This window comes from Podarcis bocagei (genome assembly GCF_964188305.1).
Source record: "Podarcis bocagei genome assembly, chromosome: 2".
Classification (NCBI taxonomy): domain Eukaryota; kingdom Metazoa; phylum Chordata; class Lepidosauria; order Squamata; family Lacertidae; genus Podarcis; species Podarcis bocagei.
This window is the reverse complement of record NC_138126.1, coordinates 12,554,469-12,567,918: the sequence shown is the minus strand read 5'-3', so window position 1 is coordinate 12,567,918 and position 13,450 is coordinate 12,554,469. Positions and strand designations below refer to the sequence as shown.

The following is a 13,450-nucleotide window of genomic DNA, read 5'->3' as shown; positions in this document are numbered from 1 at the left end:
GCATACCGCTGCGCCTGAGCCAATCAGCACGGGGTACATGGCACATCCACACTAGCACTGCCAAGCTACGCTCCCAGCCCCCTTGCTTGGCCGCTATTCCCCTCCCAAAACAGCTCAGCTCCTCCTTCAGCGCAGGCTGTGGCCTCAAACCCCACCACCCCCAAGCTCACAGCAAGCCACGCAGCCGGGACAAACCTTGCCATCTTCGCAAGTCAGGAAACAACCATTACATTCGAACCACAAACGCCAAGCCCCTTGCCCATAAACTGGGAACCGAAAGGAAAAGACGCACAACTGTGGAAAAGCCTACGAAATCAAGGCTTGCATGGCTTTCAGTCCTTGAAACTTCATTACTCCTCTTTCCAAAGAGACTTCCTTTCCCCTCGGGCCCCGACACGATTCCTCACGACGCCAAATGGGGACTCACAGGCGGTTAAGTTGTGGTTGAACATATCAGACGACACAGCGATTCTTCAAACAGCTCTTGTTTATTCAGAGGCCAGAACAGAACTGAACTGAAGGGTACAGCCAGCCTGCTTATACAGAGCTCCACTACAGCGCAACAGGAACCACTTTCTGTAACTAGCCAATCACTGACTGTCACTTTCAATCCCTTATTTGCATATGTGGACCTGAGTGAAAACTATCTACAGTATCCCCCTGCTGGCCCAGGGTGAGAACTTCAGTACATAACACCGACAACAGAACGACGCTCCCAAGTCACCCCTGTTCCTTGCTTCCTCCTCAGGGACTGGAAATGGACAGAGATGGGCGGACTCACGTAAGTGGACACCTCACTTAGCGGCAGGCCTGGGGTGTTCCCTTGAGCAGGGCGAATGTAACTGACCAGCTAAGGACCAGAGCGCACCTGAGCACGTGCAGAGCGCATATGCCCCATCACTGAGCAACTTCCCAGCCCCGTTTAATTTGTCTCAACCGTTTCTGTACCGCTGGATTGCCATTGTCTCTAAGCAGTGCACAAAGTATTCCGTACAATGATAAAGAGTGGAAATTATAAAATAATGTCCTTTGAGGTGGGCTAGGCAGAGCCCGTGACTGGCTCAAGGTCACCAATGAGCTTCACGCCCGAGTTGGGATTTGAACCCTGGCCTCCCAGGTCCTGGTCCCACACTCTAACCACTACACCACACTGCCTCTCAGCAGCTGCTTATGGATGGGACTGGGGGATGCTATTTTACATGGCTTGGCATTATGAAATTGGGAGTGGGAGCGTGTGTGGGGTCTTGGGCATCCATCTTCAAATGGTGTTTTCCGGAACAGCAGAACCTGAGTGGGGGCTGTTTGGCTGTTTCAGGGCCCAGCGAGCGCCAAGGAGAAGGAGGGGCCTTTCGGCAAGGAGGAGGCATCCCTGACACAGCCAGGCCAGAGGACGATGCTCTGGCAAGTCAAAGAGGAGAACTGTGGCATTGTGGGCTCTCAGGGTAAGGAATAGCGTTTCAGAGGAGATAATCTATGGTCCTCCAGGTGGGGCGGAGCCACATTTCCCATCAGCCCCAGCAAACGTGGCCGATGGCCAAGGATGATGGGATTTGTAGTTCAGCAACATCTGAGGGTTGAAGGTTCCCCACAGCTGGCCTAGGGCTTCAGTCCTAATTATGTTTACTCAGAAGTAAGTCCCGGGGGTGCTTACCCCCAGGTAAGTGGGGTGAGGATTGCAGCAAACCCCACAAACAGTTCAGGCTGCGATGCTAAGCGTGTTTCCAAGGGGTCAGCCCCACTGGGGAGACGGCAGCACTTTCTTTTCATACTCAACTCTACCAGGGCCCATTGGCTACGATTCAAGCACAGTGCAATCTCCTGTTTCCTCAGAGGCAAGTCTTGTGTGTTCAGTGAGTCCTACCTCCCCAATAAACATGGTTTGGGAGTGCAGCTTAGGTTCCTTCCATTTGAAATTAGTGGGTTTTAAAAGATGCTTCATTTTGGCTAGGTTGTGTCCCATAAACCTTAAAAATCTCTGTGTACTAAACAATTTAAATGTACTCTGCTGGCATATTGTTTATGAAAACAATCTGTTTATTTTTCTTTTTAATTATTATATAATATAAGGAGATAAAAACACAACAACTTAGTCCATAAGTCTATACTCATTGAAAACCACAAACCAAAATACCGTATTTTTCGTCCCATAGGACGCTCCGTCCCATAGGACGCACCTAGTTTTTTGGGGGGGAAATAAAGGAAAAAACGTTTTCCTTTATTTCTCCCCCAAAACCAAGTCGGGGAACAGCAGGATGGCGGCGCTGCGCCTCCCCGCTGTCCCCCGAGCTTGTGGGGCTGGCTGATGTCTGCCCGTCGCGAGGGGCGCTCTGCTTCAGGGCGCCCCGTGCACCGGGCGGCAGGCTGCTATCCGCAGCGTGGGGAGCCCTGCGGGAACTTCCGTATGGCTGCCTAGGCTGCGGATGTCTTCCCGAAGCGCAGGGCGCACTGCTTTCGGGGCGCCCGGCACTCTGGGAATCAGGCTGCTAACCGCAGCCTAGACAGCCCTGCTGCGGATGTCTTCCTGAAGCGCATCGACCCCTCTCGCTCTCCAAGCTTCAGCGAAAGCCTGCATTCGCCCCATAGGACGCACCCAGATTTCCCCTTCATTTTTGGAGGGGAAAAAGTGCGTCCTATGGGGCGAAAAATACGGTATCCCTACTTCATAAGTCCCGTTCTGCATGTCAGTCAACTGAGAAATAAAGTTCTAGCACAGCAGCATATAACTGTTAATTTTTCTGTGGTTCTTTTCATATTTATCTCTTGCTTCTTTTGTCTTAAGAAGGGGGGGTGAAAATGTCAAAAAGGAATGTGTCCAGTGTCCAGAGTAGACTAAATTCCAGAAATATTATCTGGATCCAGATTCTGCAAATAAGAATCATTCTCTCTCTCTCTCCCCATCCCCAGATGGGCTTCTGATTCCCAAACTGGACCTTTCCTTCCAAACGGAAAAGGGGGGGGGAGAGATGTTCTTGCAGCAACCAGAGCCAGGTAAAGGAGGCTGGTGAAATCTGCTGGATGATGCTTGCAGTTTGAGAAGAGCTCTGGGTGCTGCTGGCCCCTGACCTCCTTCAGCAGCTGCCGGGGGCCACTGTGCTATGGCAAGGGCCACAGCCGATACCTCCCCCTGACTGTTCCCCCCCCCCCAGGCTAAAAAACACCTTTAAAGATTCAGGACTGACATGAGAAAGGACTTCTTCACAGGCTGCATCGTTAAACAGTGGGATTTGCTGCCACAAAAGAGAACTGTAGCCACTGATTTGGCTGGCCTTAGGACAAGTTCATGGAGGATGACCCTGTTTCTCACCTGTGCGCTTGAGTGGGGGGGGGGGGGAGATGCCTCTGAATGCCCATTGCTGAGAATCACAAGTGGGGAGGGTGTTGTCGGCCCCTGGAAGAAGAGCATGTTGGACTCCGTGAGCCTTTGGCCTGTTCCAGCAGAGCTCTTTTTCCATACTTATAACCCCAAGTTAGAGAGACTCCCTTCAGGAATCTGTGGCGGGAGTAGACAGTGATAATCAGGATCCCCTGATAACTGTCATTGTTCAGTGTGGATCACCTAAGTTTCCTGACAATGCAGAAGTCCCCCCCCCAAAAAAAATTTTTATTTGTGGAACAAACAGCCATGTTTGCTCACTTGGCCGATTCAGGGGATTGTGAAGAGGTGAGATTCGTTGGGAGACCTTAGGCTAGGAGGTGTTTAGGGCTCACAGGACAGTCATCCTTAGTATTGCCTCTCTCTGCAAAAAAAGAAGAAAAGTTTGGGGCATGTTAAATCCATGTCTAATTAAAGAGCAGCGACTGTCGCTGTGGAGTCTGGATAAGGAGAGCTCTAGTGATTAGTCACATGTCGCTTACCAATGAAGAAGCCATGAAGGATTTGAAGTCTGCTTGCCAGTAATGTCTTATACATCTTTATACATCTATATAGAATCTTTATACATCTATATAGAAGGATCTGGCAACTTCTGTTTCAGTGTATCTGAAGAAGTGTGCATGCACACGAAAGCTCATACCAAGAACTAACTTAGTTGGTCTTTAAGGTGCTACTGGAAGGAATTTTTTTATTTTATACATCTTTGCTAGTTTAGTAGGGGACAAATACCACTGGTACATCATTTCCATATAATTTTCTTTAAATGTGCAACATTCCAGAAATTTTAAATAACCTTTCCCAATCTGCCACCTGAATATTATGTCCCAAATCCTTTGCCCAATGTATCATTCCCAACTTGACCTATTAATCTTTTGTATGCCACTCTAAAAGCAAGCTATACATTTTAGATAATAATTTAACATTATTTTCTCACAAATCTTTTTGAAATCTTGATATTTCACAACTAAAACCTTTATTTTTAACTATCTTAAATATATCATTCATAAACAGGACTGTTCTTAAACCGAGGTACCACTGTATTCACTTTTTTCTAAGATATTGCTTCTACGGGGGCTTCTACAGGGTGTTTTTTGCTGTACTAAGTTCTTGTATATTTCTCATACCATAAAGATTGATTTTCTTAGATCATTCTGAACACCTTTATGCACCTTAGCTTCTCATACCATAAGTATGCATGCCATCCAAATCTGTTGTCATATCTTTCCAAATCTAGTAAATCTGCATTTTTCAATATTATCCATTCCAAGAGCCAGCAAAGCCAGGACACCTCTTAATATAATTTTAAATCTGGCAGGGCGAAGCCTCTTTCTTTAGCATCTGTTAGCAATTAATATTTTATTCTAGGTCTCTTCCTTTGCCAGAAATATCTTTTTGACATTCATTGAGGCATCCTGTGTTGCTGATCACCAGGAAGGACTGAAATAAAAGTAACATTATTGGCATTAAATTCATTTTTATAACTGATATTCTTCCCCCAAAAGATAACTTCATCCTACCCGATATTTCTAAATTTCTAAATTTCTCTAGAATCTCTTTCCAAGGATTTATATAAATGTCTGTATGTTAATATTTTTAGCTTTAAACCATACCCCCAAATATTTAATTTTCTTATGTATACCTAGATCTGTAAGTTGTTGTAGCTCCTTTTTATATTGTTCCGTCACGTTTTTCACTAAGGTCTTAGTTTTATTTTTATTTAATTTAAAGCCTACTACTTGTCCAAATTCTTGGATCCTCTCCAGAACCTTTGGTAAACTATTCTTTGGATCTTCTACAGTAATCACAAGGTCTGGTCCTGCTTGAAGGTTTACCACAGGCGTCTTTGTGCCCTTCTTGGGCGCTGGACCTAAGGGACCACTTTTGTGTCCTTCAACCTATGACGACACACAAACGTCGCCAACATCATATAGGGGAGGGAGCAAGGGGAGGCAGCCCTCTGACAGGTGGAGGGGAAAGTGTCTTTATTATGACATGTGACACCATCCCGTGGAATGCCCTCCCATCAGATGTCAAGGAAATAAACAACTACCTGACTTTTAGAAGACATCTGAAGGCAGCCCAATGTGGGGAAGTTTTCATGGTTGAAATTTTATTGCTCTGTAATTATTATTATTAATAATATTCTGTTGGGAGCTGCCCAGCGTGGGCATGTTATGTACTGAGTTGAATAGGATCCAAAAGGCAGCAGTCTGATTGGTCCTAAAACAAGAGGGTCCAGAATGAAGCAGTCTGATTGGTCCTAGAACAATGGGGTCCAGAATGCAACAGAATGATTGGTCCACAGGAGCCACCCAATCCAGCTCCAGGTGGAAGTGACTCCGCAACCTGATTGGCCTACGGGAGAATCCTGGAATTAGCCAATCACGTGGGGCCCATTGTGTAAATAGTGTATATAAAGCAGACATTCTAGGGGAATTTCCATTCCTCCTCACCACTATGAGGTGAATACATAGCATGAAATCCACTCTCAACTCTGAGTATATTTCAGGGGCGTTGTCCATTCTAGGCAAAATGGCCACTCAAATCTGTTTCTACCTGGGGTTCCCAATGTGGCCCCATGACACCTGCCGAGGCCTTTAGCCCCTCCCATTTGTAATGAGAGTTCCTTTTTGGACCAAGGATGGTGTGGAAGGGGCTGCGTGGTGTTGCCTGTCAGCAGTGGGGGTGGGCATTGGGCCAGACCCCCCAGCTCAGGGTGCCCGGGGCAAGGAGTGCATGCCACCGCCAAGGAGCAGGGGAAGGTGCAGGAGGAGACCGAGGGATAAAACCAAGCCGAAGGTGGAGCAGATTAGGGCTTATCTGCTCCCCTCGCCAATAATATATTTATTCAAGTTGGTGCCCAGGCTTGTAAAGATCGGTTGCTGGAGGCTGCAGACGGGGGGGGGGGGCAAGGCTGGTTTTGCTCTGTAGTCCTCCTAGCAGCTTTTCCACATGCGTCTTGGGCGCTGGACTGAAGCAGGGTCTGGAGGAATTTTACCCTTATGCTATTCATATAGTCAGTTATCCATGTAATCAGTTATCAGTTATCTATATATTCACATATACTCACACATAACCAGAGTTTTACAGTGATTTTATAATCCATTTGAATCATAAAAGCTTTTGCCTAACAGCAAAACTGCTTGAAACTGCAAGTTTACAGAATTTTGGTACCTTCTTGGTCCCTACAAAAGAGGAAGCGATAAATCAGGAGATGCTGGTACATCTCTCCCCCCTCTTGTCCAGACTAAGTCTGTACACGAAACAGGAAGGTCCTGACCACAATGTCCTTAAATGAACCGATGTTGCAGGGGAGTACAGTTAAGAAGCTCCTCCTTGCCTTAAGTTTCTATTCTGCACGTCAAAATCTGGGGGAAAGGTCAGACTGCATGTACAGACAAAGAAAGCAGAAGTTGGGAGTAGTACTCTGCACACGGTCAGGAGCCTGGCTGAATGCGCTCATTAGGTTATTTTTGCTGGCGTTCGCGATTGTATTTGATTATGTCATGATCTGTGATGCTGTACTCAGGTATATAACCCCAGAGCTATAATGCTCTGGGTCCCAGTCCTTTGGAAAGGATTCCAACTGGGTCCATTTATTGCTCAGCAATAAAACCTCACCTTCTTTTTCTCCATTGCTGCATCTGTTAATTCTTTGACTCCATTTGAGTTGGTACCACAACTAAAAATCTTTGCAGCATAATTGGTGCCGTAGACTCGGATTACAGGCCAAAGGGGTACCTTTTACCCCAAAGCCTTGCCCAGTCGGGTGGGGTGACCACATCGTTGGACCACCAGCTTGCCTCCAGGCGCCATCGGACAATTTCCGAGGAGGGAAATAGCTTTCCAGCGTACTCAAGTGCCCCGTCCGAATCGGCAACGTACTGAGTAGAAATTGAACGTGGGCCAGGAAAAGTGTGCAGGAAATAACGGTGAGTAGGTAACGAGGCTTGATCACCCTCAGAGCCACCCACTAGTATCCCCCAAAATAGAAAGGAGGAGGTCCTTAAGGGGGGGAAGCTGGGTGAGCTAGGAAAAGGAGCAAGGGTTGGTAAAGGGTTTTGGATAAAAAACAGCTGTGGTGTTGTGGTGTTGGAGTGCTGTGTGTTTGAATGAGAAGTGTGTCCCGGGACGGTTATCTGAGGAAGCGTGTGTTGTGGTTTTTTTCCTTTCTTCTCTTTTCTTTTTTGAAAGTTTGCCTGGTGGAAAGCATTTCACAAAGGGACTAATGGGGGGGAATTGTTCAAAAACCAGAAACCTAGAAACCCCGTTAGATTGCATGCTAGCAAATTTCAAAAAAGTCTTTTCGGAAGATTGGGGGGGGGGCAGATTAACTCCCGAGGTTTTGAAGATGCATTGTCAGTTAGACTGGCCGAGGCAGATCCCCAGATGGCCCCCAAACGGCAGTTTTGATGTGGAACTATGCTGGCTGGTCTGGATCTCTGTAACCAGGGAACCGGACTCTTATGCTCACCAATTTCCTTATATAAATAAATGGTGTAGCGTTTGCATGAAAAATCCTTCTTGGCTAAGAAGGTATAAAGGAAGCAGCTGTAAGATTTTTGCAGTAAGGCAGGAAGCCAGAAAAAAAACATAGGAGGACTTAAAACCCCGGCTGCTGCCAGAAAGATTTATGGGGACTGAAGAGGAGATTTTTCCCCTCTCTGCCTCCGTACACTCCTGCAAGCAGAAGTTTACCTCCACCACCCCCAGCCGTGTCCCCACCTCCAGCCCCGGCACCCAGCCATCAATCACTGCCAGCCGTACCCAGCTCACAAGCACTGCCGGCTGCGCCTAGCCTTCAGGATTTGCCTTCTCTGCCCAAGTTGCAGCACAAAATCAGACTATGCAAACGCCCCCCCCCCCCCCCGAAGTGAAGGTTCACCGGGACATTTCAGCTTTAGAGACATTAAGAGCGGGGGGGGGGGGCAGAAGAAGCAAGCACATTTCAAATGTCAGGAGCTTGGGGTGAACTCACTAATTCAATGAGCACCTCAGATATGCATGAAAAATCAAATTTATGGCGACTTATGGATGCAGTCACTGACTTTGGACAGAAACTAGTTTTAAAAATGAGAGAGAGTGACTTGCCTAGCTCTTCTCAATCATGGCCAAGCCCTCCTTCTTCGCCAAACTTTTATGAGGAAGGACATTATCTTCAAAATAAGAAGGGTGCCCCAGCTCCAATGTTTCCCTTGAGAGCAATTTTAGGACCACAAGACCCAAGACCCACAGGGACAACCCATCGGCCCCTGGCCAGCACGTACAGTAACAATGCAGTATGTTCCGTTTACAACCACGGATTTGTTAAATTGGAAAACCCACACGTTACCCTTTTCTGAAAAACGACAGGCTATGCAGGATTTGATGGCCTCAATTATGGTAACCCATCTGCCCACATGGCAGGATTGCAGGCATCTTTTAATGACCCTTTTCACCGCTGAGGAAAGGAGAAGAATAGATGCCACTGCAGAAAAGAATCTTAGGGCACAGGTGCCAGCTTCAGAGCCCAATCCAGATGCATGGGTGTGTGCCCAATATCCACTTTCAGATCCAGGATGGGATCCTGACAGAGACAAGGGTGCTTTGGGCATTTACCGGCAGGAAGTCCGAAAAGCAATAAAAGGGGCAGCTAGGAAGCCTACCAATATTTCCAAGGTTTCAGAGGTACTTCAACGAAATGATGAATCTCCTCCTGATTTTCTTGAACGCTTAATGAAAGCATATAGGATTTATACCCCTTTTGACCCAGAAGCCCTAGCAAATAGGCAAATGGTCAATGCAGCCTTTGTGGCTCAAAGTGCTCAGGATATAAGAAAAAAGCTTCAAAAGCTCGAGGGTTTTGAGGGGTCAAATATAGAACAGCTCTTGACCATAGCGCAGAAGGTGTTTGTGAACCAGGAAACCGAAAATAAGAAGGACAGGGTTCGGGAACTGAAGCAAAAAGCCGTGTTTTTGGCTGCTGCCATTAGCCAAGGCTCAGTGTCCGATGCAGGTGCCCAGGGAAGAGGCTCTGGTAGGGCACAGGGACGAGGGAGAGGAAGAGGACAGCCGCTAGGAAGAAATCAGTGTGCCATTTGCAGAAAGGAAGGTCATTGGAAGCAGGAATGCCCAGAGGCAGGGGGAACAGAGGGACAGCTGGATGGATTTGGGGAACAGAGGGGAAGAGGATGGATATCGCAGCGTGGAAGGACACAAGCAGGAAGATATGTGAGGAACAGAGGAAGTAGCAGAGATTTTGTGGGATTAGCACAAATTGAAGAATATGAGAATGAAAATGCATAGGACAGACCGGGCTCAACGCTTTCTTTAGCCTCCCAAGAGCCCTTGGTCTTGGTCAAACTGGGGAGCCGCTTATTTAATTTCATGGTTGACACTGGAGCTCAATATTCCATGCTCACGAAGCCCTTAAAAGCAAAAAGCAACCAAGCAGTGACAATTGTGGGGGCCACTGGCAACAGGATTCTTAAACCAGTTTTGCAACCTCAAGAATGCCAGATTGGAGGGGAAACCCTCACACATCAATTCCTTCATGTGCCTGAATGCCCCATTCCCTTGCTGGGTCGTTACTTTCTGTCTAAAATTCAAGCCCAAATCACTTTCACACCAAGAGGGGCAGAAATGAAATTACCCCAAGCTGCTACCGGGATTGTAACAGTAGAAGTTCCCAGAGAGCAGGCTTGGCAAATGATGATGGCTCTATCAGATAAAGACCCCCAAAGGTCACAGATTCCAAAAACCCTGAGAGCCCCACCTGGAGTATGGGCAGAGGACAATCCACCTGGCATGGCAAAAAATATTGCACCATTTATAGTAACCCTAAAGCCTGGGGCAAAGCCAATAGCAATTCGGCAGTACCCCATCCCAAGACAAGCGACAGAAGGAATTCAGGTGCACATAGACAAATTCTTCAGTAGTCAGCGGCCCCAATAGTGGAGCTGGAAAGAGTCCTGCCTGATCTTTGAGAGGGGTCAATTCCACAGGCATTTGTTGTTCCAGCTGTTAGTATCTAAGGAGAGAAATCAGATGCACCTGCTGCCGAAATGACGCTCCTTGGGGGAGCACTGTGTATTTGGGGTGGAGCTGAGGAACACAAGGAAGGTGCCCTGCGTAATGTATGGGGCAGCACAGCCCATGGGGCCCCTTCTGGAAGCTGCCAGACTGCAGCTCCCACCCTCTCTGACCCCTGGCCATGCTGGATGGGTCAGAGGGGAGCTGGAGTCCAGCATTATCCAGAGGACACCCCATTTGATGCCCCCGATAGACAGAATCCAGCCTGTAAATAAGGAACGTTGATGCATCCACTCAAAACACATTTAACTGGGCAGAAGCCCCACTCAATGCAAGAAGGTTTACTTCTGACAACGGGTGGAGATGGTGAGGCTATATTTGCAGAGGGCATTTGAAGATGACACCCTTTTCAATATGTTTTTCTTTTCCTTCCCGTCTTAGGTCTCCAGAGCAAGGAGCTATCCTGCCTGATGTGGGTCAAGAGGTTCATTTTTTGTGTTGTTGTTTAGTCGTTTAGTCATGTCCGACTCTTCATGACCCCCTGGACCAGAGCAGGCCAGGCACTCCTGTCTTCCACTGCCTCCCGCAGTTTGGTCAAACTCATGCTGGTAGCTTCGAGAACACTGTCCAACCATCTCGCCCTCTGTCGTCCCCTTCTCCTTGTGCCCTCCATCTTTCCCAACATCAGGGTCTTCTCCAGGGAGTCTTCTCTTCTCATGAGGTGGCCAAAGTATTGGAGCCTCAGCTTCACGATCTGTCCTTCCAGTGAGCACTCAGGGCTGATTTCCTTCAGAATGGATACGTTTCATCTTCTTGCAGTCCATGGGACTCTTAAGAGTCTCCTCCAGCACCATAATTCAAAAGCATCAATTCTTCAGCGATCAGCCTTCTTTATGGTCCATACATCACTACTGGGAAAACCATTTCATTTTTTAGTCATCTATAAATCCAATAATCTATGCATTTTCACAACTGCATAAGGTCTTGTGGGGAGAGGAAGGTTTCCGAGAATTGCAGAGTTGTGAGGGGTCCTGAGGGTCATCTAGTCCCACCCTCTGCATTGCAGGAAACATTTGTCCAATGTGGGGCTCAGACCCACAACCCTGGGAATAAGAGTCTTGTCCTTTGCCAAATCAGACATCTCAAAAGGAAAACAAGATTGAAGGTGAAACTTCCAGAAAACAGCTTCCAGAAAAAAACAGCTTCCAGAAAAGAGGGAGAGAGAAGAAGAAAGAGGAGATCCTGTCCCAGCTCATCGAGAACGAAAAACAGCTAATAACAAAACCTAAAGATGAAATAATAAAACGAAATATAAAAATGTTGCAGTCTCAGTTCTCCATGGTGGTGGGACAGGAGATCGAATGGAAAATAAAAACCATGAGACAAAAAAAATTTGAGTCGGCCAACAAAGTTGGGAGATTCTTGGCTTGGCAAATAAAAGCAAGACAAAAACAGAACACAATTTGTAAAATAAAAGATGGGGATAAAATGATTGAGGATCCAAAAGAAATTAGAAAAGTATTTCAGAGATTCTATAGAGATCTTTATAGGAAAGATAAAGAAGACAATAAGAGAATAGAAAAGTATATCCTTGACCATAAACTACATCAAATCTCAGAAGAAGAAAAAAGAATGCTTAACCAGGAGATAACAGAACAAGAGGTCACGAAGGCAATAAAAAGAATGAAAATAGGGAAGGCCCCAGGACCGGACGGTATCTCAGCAAAGTATTATAAAACATTATCGCAATACCTGACACCTGTTCTAAGTGAAGTAATGAATAAAGTCTTAAGAGAAGGAAGGATGCCAAACACCTGGAAAGAAGTTTATATTACACTGATCCCGAAGAAAGAGGGGGATATATTAGATGTAAAAAAATTCAGACCAATTTCGTTATTGAATAACGACTATAAGCTATTTGCGGATATACTAGCGAATAGACTAAAAATTGTGTTAAATAAGGTGATACACAAGGACCAAACAGGCTTTCTGCCGGGGAGGCAACTAAGGGACAACGTAAGAAACCTGATAAATATAATTGAATATCTTGAAGTTAGAAATGAGAAACAGGCAGTATTATTGTTCATAGACGTGGAAAAAGCGTTCGACAATGTTTCTTGGCATTTCATGAAAGAAAACTTAAAAGTACTAGGAATTGGTGAATTTTTTTTGAGAGGTATTGGCACGATTTATTCGGACCAAAAAGCAAAGTTAATAATTAACAATAACATATCAGATAACTTTGAGATAACTAAAGGTACTAGGCAGGGATGCCCTTTGTCTCCTTTGCTATTTATTACAGTCCTAGAGGTCTTGAATAAGAAGCTAAGAGAATCATCAGAAGTCAGAGGCATTAAGGTGGGACGAAAAGAATTTAAGTTAAGAGCCTTCGCAGATGATCTAGTCTTAACGTTGGAAGAACCAAGACAAAGTGTGAAAGAGGCAATAAAAAGATTGGAAGAGTTTGGGAAGGTATCAGGGTTTAAACTTAACAAAAACAAGACGAAAATGCTAGCAAGAAATTTGAAGAAAGAAGAGATGGAAGAATTACAAGTAGACTCAGGAATCGCGATAGCTAAAAAAATAAGATATTTAGGAATTTGGATGACAACAAAAAATATAAACCTATACAAGGACAACTATGAGGTGGTATGGAAAGAAATTAAGAAAGACATGGATATATGGAGTAGACTAAAATTATCATTATTAGGTAGAATCTCTGTGATAAAAATGAATATATTACCTAGACTGTTATTTTTTTTCAAGCAATACCAGTGGTAAAAGGGATAAGACAATTTAAGGATTGGCAAAAAAACTTAGCGAAGTTTGTTTGGCAGGGGAAAAGGCCAAGGATAAAAATGAAGATACTAGTAGATAAGAAAGAGAGAGGAGGTTTTAATTTACCAGACCTGACTTTATATTATGAAGCTTCGTGCTTGGTATGGTTAAAAGACTGGCTGACCTTAGAAAACACCGACCTATTAGATTTAGAGGGCCATGATAATAGATATGGTTGGCATTCATACCTATGGTACAACAAAGTAAAGGTACATAAAGGTTTTCTAA

At 45.6% G+C, this 13,450-nt stretch overlaps 2 protein-coding genes across 2 annotated transcripts in view; one reads left to right on the top strand and one right to left on the bottom strand.

Annotated features, from left to right (window-relative positions):
* LOC308581231 (zinc finger protein RFP-like) overlaps positions 1 to 13,450 on the bottom strand; it is a 32,201-nt gene that overhangs the window by 14,296 nt on the left and 4,455 nt on the right. The gene's annotated exons all lie outside the window — the stretch shown is intronic.
* Positions 1 to 13,450, top strand: part of LOC308581204 (zinc finger protein 174-like) — a 65,354-nt gene that overhangs the window by 47,573 nt on the left and 4,331 nt on the right. The gene's annotated exons all lie outside the window — the stretch shown is intronic.